Below are 8,835 nucleotides of genomic sequence, written 5' to 3'. Positions count from 1 at the left end.
CACACACACACACACACACACACACACACACACACACTCACGCACATGTGCACAAGTGGCCTAGTCAAAAGAAAAACAGGAGAAACAAGCCAGGCAGTATTTTTTCCTGCACTCCCTTTTTTGAGGCCTCCTGCGGGTGAGCTGCTGATTGACAGGCCACTAAATGCAGGAGGTTTCCCTGTAATAGAGAAAGATTTTTCTTGAAGCATTCAACTCCTGACCTTTAAAAGCTTGGGGAGCAAAATGATTTTCAGTCACTTGGGCCTGAGTGAAAGGAACATGCATTGATCGACTGTGGGTCTCAGGCCTCCAAAGGTCTCAATGCTGTGTCATTAAAATCTTACAATCGAGTTACCCTAATGTATTCCAGCAGCTGCCCCCTCAGAGGTGATTGGTAAATAGATGCTGTCTCCAAGGGCCTGCTCCAGTCCAGGAGAGACCACAGTGAGTGAGCGGCCTGGGGGCCATGTCTGGCCTCTGTCTTGTGTGTGCTGTGTTGCTTAACATTGCACTCCGGTAACTGCTAGTATCTCCTCTGGTAGATTTCCTCCAGTGCCCTGTGTTCTAGAGTTGTATGATTCTCTGGCCACAGGTGCCTACACAGGGTAGCCAACCATGCTGTCTTGGTCCCCTAGAAACAGTCACGTGCCCAGGGTACACTTGACCTGGGCTGAGCCCAAGAGAGCGTTCCCTGGGATGACCCTCTTTTCCTGGATGATCTTGAGGTAGGAAGGGGTGACAAGAGTTGATGGCAGTCATGTTCCCTGTGATGTGTGTTCTGTGTGCCGGAGGCAAATGACAAGACAGAGCAAGGTTCCTGACACTCTTTCTAGTCTCCGAGGAGGTCTGCCACCTTTCCTCCTCTTTTGCTATGTCAGCCATGTTTCTGTGGCTCATAGACTAAATCTTGCCTTGTAGTAGGAACTGATGGTCCCAAGATACACTAGTGTGGGGCTTGGGAGAATGGAGAGTGATGAAAAGCAGGAAGGGAAGCCTGCAGATGAAAAGCATGACCTCTTCTCTCCAGCTTATTTTTTTCCATTTTTTATTTAAATTAGAAACAAGATTGTTTTACATGTCAATCCCAGTTCCCTCTCCCTCCCCTCCTCTCTTGCCACCCCTCCCCCACTAAAACCCTACCTATCACATACCCTTTCTGTTCCCCAGGGAGGGTGAGGCCTTCCATAAGGGGTCTTCAGAGTCTGTCATGTCCTTTGGAATAGGACCTAGGCCCTTCCCCATGTGTCTGGGCTCAGGGAGTATCCCTCTATGTGAAATGTGCTCCCAAAGTCCATACCTATGCTAGGGATAAGTACTGATCTACTACAAGAGACCCCATGGATTTCTGAGATCTCCTCACTGACACCTACGTTCATGGGGTCTGGATCAGTCCCATGCTGGTTTCCCAGCTATCAGTCTGGGGACCAAGAGCTCGGCCTTGTTCAGGTCAGCTGTTTCTGTGGGTTTCACAAGCCTGGTCTGGACCCCTTTGCTCATCACTCCTCCTTCTCTGCAACTGGATTCCAGTTCAGTTCAGTGATTAGTTGTGGGTGTCTGCTTCTACTTCCACCAGCTGCTGGATGAAGGCTATAGGATGGCATATAAGTCAGTCATCAATCTCATTATCAGGGGAGGGCATTTAAGGTAGCCTCTCTGCTGTTGTTTAGATTGTTAGTTGGTGTCATCTTTGTAGATCTCCAGACATTTCCCTAGTGCCTGATTTCTCTTTAAATCTAAAATGTCTCCCTCTGTTATGGTATCTCTTATTTTGCTCTCCTCTATTCTACCCCGACTCAACCTTCCACCTTCTAAAACAGCAGCTGACCAAAGCCCTGCCCCATCCCTCCAGGGTGCTCTGCAGGGCTACCACAGCCTGCTCTCACTGCTTCCACTGTTTCCTTTTGTTTTCTCCCAACTTCCAGGCACCATGTTCAGACAAAAACAAGAGTCTGGTTGGCATAGCTCATCATCTTTATGCCAGACCACTTCATAGGTCCACCTGGTGCCCCCGAGTCAGGTGCTGACACAGAGCCAGTCACTTGAGGCAATGGGGCAAAGACTCCCATGTCCAAAGCATGACCACCTTAGGCAACAGAGGTCACAAGCCAGGCAAGTTTTGTTCCCCAAAGCCACAGCATCCTTAGCACCATCTCACATTCAGACTAGCCTAGGGAGACCAAGGACTACCCATACTTGCCCTTTTCTATTCCACAAACTTCATCAGAGGCACTGGGCTTTTATTTGGCAGTGGGAGCCCTTCCCCCAGCTCCAGGGAGCTTGCTCACAGGTGCCTCTCTAGTGCGTTTCTTGCTTGAATTGCAAATTGAATCGCTGCATAAACCCTACATAACTCAGAGCCCCATGTTGGCAGTATCTTATTTTTCAATTTCTTTTTTTTTAATTGAATGAACATATTTTATGCAAGCCGTTCTACCTTGGTGAAGGCTGTTCCCCTGTGATTCATCAGGGTAATAACTAGAAACACCATTATTTGGCTCCATCCTCCTGCTGAGAACATCACATAACTGAGAAATGTTCATGCGTCTCACAGAGTTTCAGGGGAGAGCAAAGGGGAGGCAGTGGAGGAGGAGGAGGAAGAGGAGGAGGAGGAGGAGTAGGAGGAGAGGGAGGAAGGAATGAACAGTCACGGACATGCAAAGGATGACATCCAGGGATGTGGCTGGACACAGTGTGTGGGGAATTTAGAACCACAAATGGGTAGGCTAATACACACACACACACACACACACACACACACACACACACACACACACACACACACACACACGAAGAAAACTAATGATAATTTGGGGATTTTAAAGTGAGACGGTATGCCAAGCTATCCACTGGTCTCATTTAACTCAGGAAGAAAGGAGATGCCCCTGCGTGTCTCATTGAGCCCACACACAGTCCTGGGTTTCTGCCTAGAAATATATAAATCAGCTCATCGTGGGTACAACTCATATCTTTATGCCTCTTAACTCAGCTCTTGTTGCTTGCTTAGAATTCCAGACACCCCACCTCTTTGACCTATTCATGCTTTTGTTTTTTTTTTGTTTTTTTGTTTGTTTGTTTTTGGAAATATTTCTAGTGTTTGGTTGGATTGGGTTGGATTGGGTTGTCTGAGCCCTTTGAAATCTTTTTAGAAGCATCCCTCTGGGCAGACAAGTAAGTCCCTTGGCAAATGTCTCTCACACACACACACACACACACACCTTCATGTGAATGTGTTTATGTGTATAAGCACATGTGTGCAGGTACCCACAGAGGCAAGAAGAGGGCGTGGATGCCTTGGAGCTGGAATTACAGATGGTTGTGAGCTGCCCAAGGTAGGTGTTGGGAATCAAGAGTTCAGCAAGATCAGCAAGTGCTCTTACCCCACTGAGTCATCTCCTCAAGCCCCAAAGGGTACTTATAAAGTTAGATCAAACTTGTAATACAAATTTCTGAGACTTCCTGTTTCTTCTCTAGATTTTTTTTTTTTGATACCTCCTAAATATGCTACTCTTCCTTACTTTATTCCTGGACCATTGTCTTTTCTACCACCCGGGTTCACTATCCCCTCACCTCTGATGCTTTCATCAACAGAACAATTTTCCCAAAATGTGCCTCACTCCTCTCTCAGAGTGAGCTGGATCCAGTGCCACACATGCACACATCTGCAAATGAAAACATTGAACAACAAGCTTATGAAGTGAAGGGAGGAGTGCTATGTAAACAGACCTACAAAACGGGATTTTTCAGGAATACAAGATCCAGAGACAGAGCATACCAAAGCCAGTTGAAACAAATAAGACTGTCTCTCCTTCCTCCTCTCAACAATGTCATCCCACGCCCTGATGTCTTCTGTTCTTTGACTTTCAAATTTTCAGTGTCTTAGTCTTTTATGTACATCTTATAAAGAATACAAAGATGGATATTTGAAGCTCCACTCTGACAATCTCCGTATTTTAACCACAGATTCACATCCATTGAGACATATTGTGCTTACTAATCCACGAAGATCCATTTCTGCCTTTTTTGGTATACTTGGCATCTGTTTTTCTCAATGTTGCTTTTCCTTCCATTTGATTGTCCTTTTTTTTTTAATATCTTTTTCCTTTGACAGGTTTTGGTTCCTATGCTTACTGGTCTATATATATTCTTTTAGTTAATTTTTCTTGACTGTGAAACACAGTTTTAATTTTATTGTATATTTTAATTTTATTGTACATGTGTATGTGCACTCATGTATGTATTATAATGACTTGTTTTTCCTTTATTCTGACCTTTTTTTTTTTTTTTTTTTTTTTTTTTTTTTTTTTTTTTGGTTTTTCGAGACAGGGTTTCTCTGTGGCTTTTCAAGGCTGTCCTGGAACTAGCTCTTGTAGACCAGGCTGGTCTCGAACTCACAGAGATCCTCCTGCCTCTGCCTCCTGAGTGCTGGGATTAAAGGCGTGCACCACCAACGCCCAGCACCTGACATTTTTTATATAGTATTTTGCTATGTAAGCCAGAATGCTCTTGAACTTTCAGCAGTCCTTTTGTCTCAGCATCCAGAGTGCTGAGATCATGGGCCCCTTTCCTATCCCTTAACTGAAATTCTGGCTTAAGAGTTTCCTTGGATACTTGAAGACATTATTTTTATCTCCCGTGATCACTGTTGTTTCCATAGCTGCTGACTGGTATTCTTTCGAGGTCGGCCATCTCTGTCATCTAAATATTCTCTATCTGCCAAGATATCCTTTAACAGGAGTGTACATGGCAACACCCCATTTCTTCACTTCTAACAGCTCAAAATGAAGTTTTTTACTAAGTTGTTTAGAATGTTTATCAACAAAGGTGGATGTATGTGCCCGTGTATGTATGTATGTATGTATTCTCAGGGCTGGTGAGATGGCTCAGTGGGTAAAAGGTGCTTGCTGTCAAGCTTGACAACCTGAGTTTGAGCCTCAGGACCCACATGGTGGGAGGAGAGAACTGACTCCTACAAGTTGCCCTTTACCCCCACACTCATGCTGTGGCTCACATATGCCCTTACACATACACACAAATGAAAAATAAATAAATTGTAATTGAAGTTTTTGGAGAAAGATAAGTTATTATTGTCTATGGTGCTATGTAGTGTTAATACAGTGTGTAATGTTCAAGGGTCTAATTTAGTTTTATTTGTCCAGACCAGGGCTGTCTATACTCCTAAGCTTGGGAGTTAATGTTAATCAATAATTCTGAGGCATACTTGGTTTTCATGTTCTTTGTCCTTTCCCCCTGAAGTACTCCCGTTGGATGTTGAAAGCGTGTGGTGAAGGCGGTTCTTACCCAGCCTTCCCTGTTCTTTTATATCTCCGTGTCCTTAACTCTCTCCAAACTATTTCCCTCAGATATCTTTCCATGTCTGTTCATTCTCTCTTGAATTGTGTCTAAACTATTCTTTAATTCATCTACTTTTGTGTGTCATTCCTTATTTCATTTCTAGTTAATCCCATTTTTTTCCAAAAAAATATTTATTTTTTAAAATAAAAATCAGGTAAGCTTTCTACAGCCCAATTTTCCATGAGCAAGCCAGAATTTGGCTTCTAGCTTGTCAGAAAGGTTGAACAGCAGTAGTTTCACACAGAAGTTATTGCTCCCTGCAGGAGACAAAGAACATTCTGCTTGGTTGTACACACTTAATTTTCTAAATCAGCTGTGGATTTCTGCCATCATTTTATCCCATTCCATCTCTAAAACTCTAAGATTCCAAACTGAGATGTGCAGTTGTTGGTTGGGGTTTATAAGCAATTCAATCGTTAATCATTTGTTCCCAGCTCTTAGGGTCACTGATGAGCCCAGCAGCTCCTTCTTCTCCATCACTGGCTCTTACCCCTTCCACATCTTCTTTTTCTTACAGGTCTCCATGTCTTTTCCAATGCTCTAAAACTCTTCAATGTCACGGAGCTTGTGCTCCAGGTGTGTTGGCTTTCTTCACAGCATATTGAAATCAACGCTAGGAGCCAGACCCAGTGAGCTATGAGCAATTCACAAGATTATCCACCGGATTTAACCAGGTCCAAAATGGTAAGTCATTCATCAATCTGATGCCTCCTGTGCTGAGATATAGAAGTTTAAAGTCAATGTTGCAATCTCTTTTCAGGCCTCTACAGCTTCCCCAAACCTCAGCTTCTACCAGGACCCCATTGCTGCATGGCAGGAACACACACACACACACACACACACACACACACACACACACACATTCTCTCTGTCTCTCTGTCTCTCTCTCTGTCTCTCTCTCTGTCTCTCTCTCTGTCTCTCTCTCTGTCTCTCTCTCTGTCTGTCTCTCTCTCTGTCTGTCTCTCTCTCTCTCTCTCTCTCTGTGTGTGTGTGTGTGTGTACATGTGTAAAGGTACCCACAGGGGTCAGAAGAGGGCCAGCTGATGTGGGTGCTAGGAACTGAACTCAGGTCCTCTGAGATCCTCTGAGAGCAGCAAGCGCTGTTAGCCCTGAGCCCTTTTTCAGCCACTGTGTTCCTTCTCCTGTGGTTGGTTCCTCCTTTTATGTGTTTACTCACTTTAGTTTATCTTTATAAACTAAGTATTTCTTCTGCCTGAGCTTCTCATAACCACAGGGGTTTTGCATCTAACTTGGTTCCTTTTGGGTCTGGTGGTGAGTAGAGTGCTTATGTATTTTGTTATACAAGACTCTGTGGCTGCTTTTGACGCCAGAGCTTTACATGTGGGGAGCATTCCGGGTGTTGGCAAACTGTCTGTTTGCTTCTGCCCAATTCTAATCCATCTTAGTATCTTTTTCTGTTACTTTATACATTTTAAGGAGTCTCAGACCATGGCAGCAGTGAATATCATGACGCATCCCAACCCTTCACAAGACAGACTGGAATTGTAAAGTGTCAACAGAGACACACCCCCCCCACACACACACACACCGGAATTTGGGCTGAAGTGGGCAGCTTTATTGATGTCTCTGTGTACCGAGACTCGGTCTACCCTCTGTGTGCTTGGTGCTTGAGTGATCCCACCTGCATACGTGGCTCTCACTTCAATCCCAGCACAGGTTCAAAACCTCAGCTCTTGCTCCCAGGCAGAAACACAACTCTTAAGTTCCAAGATGAGGCTGGCTGCCATTATCCTAGGATAGCTCTAACCCAAATTACACAACAAATGCTCTGCATTTTGCTCTCTTCACTACGCATCTCTAATGATGCAATTTGTGTGTGTTCATGTGTGTGGAGAGCAAGTGAAGTCCTGAATGTGTGTTGTTGACATGAGCATAGTCCCTTCAAGGACCACCATGCCTCAGACCCATAGAAGTGACAAAGACATCCCTGGCAAAGCTCAGATGAATGGCAAGACCTTCAGTGTGTGCAGGAAATGTCTGCCATAGTCCCCCGCCCAGATGTTTACTGCCTGAAGACAGCTCCTATGGAGATTAACTAGATCTGTCTCTTTGGTCAGCTGTATACAATAACTCTGCCTCCTTGTTTATCTGGATGTCACAACCCTTGCCTCCTTATTCAGCTGTGTGCAATAACCCTGCCTTTCCTGTTTGACTTTATGTAGTAAACACACTGAGCTTCCAGGGTACTGCAGTTTGCCCATCTGAGGGCCCAGACTACCTGATTCCAGCTTTTCTGTGCCTGTGTGTGTCTGTCCTGCCTTCATTCCCTCTACAGCCCTAGTCAGGTTTCCAGGCCCCAAGCCATACAAGGATTCAAAGCTTGTGTGTAGATTGGAGGATGTATATGCAGTGTGTAAGCCACTTTAGTTGTCGTCTTCAGGATGCCATCCTCCTAGCTTTTTGAGACAGGCCTTTCACTGACTTGGAACTCACCAAATAGGCTAGACTGGATGGTCAGCAAGCCCCAGGGATCTGCCTGTCTCTACCTTCCCAGTGCCAGGATTACAAGCACACAGCTTTGCCTGGCTTTTTAAAGTGGATTCTTGGAATCAAACTCAGGTCCTCACACTTGCTCAACAGGCAGTTCACCCATCTCCCCATCCCCGTTTCTATGTATTTTTCTGTAATTTTCTACGAGAAAATCTTCTAAGGGTCATGTTGCCAGGCTCAGAAGTCTGAAGTTCCATCTGTCTTGGCCTCATCCCTTGGGCAGTTTTCTCTATGTGGTGACATCCATCACCCCAAGCAATCCCAGGCTTTCACAGACGGAAATTCACAGACTGGAAGGGGGAGAACAGAAAATTCCTGAGACAAGAGAACTGATTTGGGCCATGTGTCTTTGACCAATCAGAAGGACTTGGTCACCCATCAAGGGACACATCAGCATATAAGGTCCACCCCAACCGTGGGCTATCACATCAGAGTAGAAGGAAGCAGATGCTTGACAAGCTGAAACAACAGGTGTAAGGCACAGCTGCCGCCTGGTGTGTGAAAGGTGAACATTTGCTCCTTGCCGTATAGGCTAGGACTTGCCCTCTCACCTGTTCCCACAGCTGCTGCAGAGAGGCTGTCTTAGTGTTGGGAGACTGGGTCCTTACTCAAGACTTGGGCATTCTCCAGCAAGGCTGAATATCTTGGCCTTGTCCTTTGAGCTATTTTCTTCTCAGTCCTTCTGTCCAATCTCCTCTCTTCCTGCTTCTCCTCTTGCTAAATGCTGTTTGCTTGGCCCTTGGTCCTTCATTCTAAGCCCTTCTTTCTACAATCCTCCACCAAGACAAAATGAGGGTAAGACCTAGAGCAGGAGTGACCAATATGCTTGCCTTCTCAGCTCCATCATAAGTCTCTACTTAAGACACTGGGCTACAGTTAATTCGGGGTCAGAGTTCTTAGAAGCACTCGATTGAGGGGTGTCCACAGTGAAAATGGTAAGAAAGTGAAGGATTTCAGGAGACGAGACTAAAC

General features: G+C 45.1%; 1 pseudogene; it reads right to left on the bottom strand.

Annotated features, from left to right (window-relative positions):
* Positions 1-5,702: 5,702 nt before the first annotated feature.
* On the bottom strand, positions 5,703-5,952 carry LOC107978731 (annotated as a pseudogene).
* Positions 5,953-8,835: the final 2,883 nt, after the last annotated feature.

Source organism: Cricetulus griseus, chromosome 4, assembly GCF_003668045.3.
Source record: "Cricetulus griseus strain 17A/GY chromosome 4, alternate assembly CriGri-PICRH-1.0, whole genome shotgun sequence".
In the NCBI taxonomy this organism is placed as follows: domain Eukaryota; kingdom Metazoa; phylum Chordata; class Mammalia; order Rodentia; family Cricetidae; genus Cricetulus; species Cricetulus griseus.
Note: the sequence above shows the minus strand (reverse complement) of the source record. Positions and strands in the feature narration are given on the sequence as shown.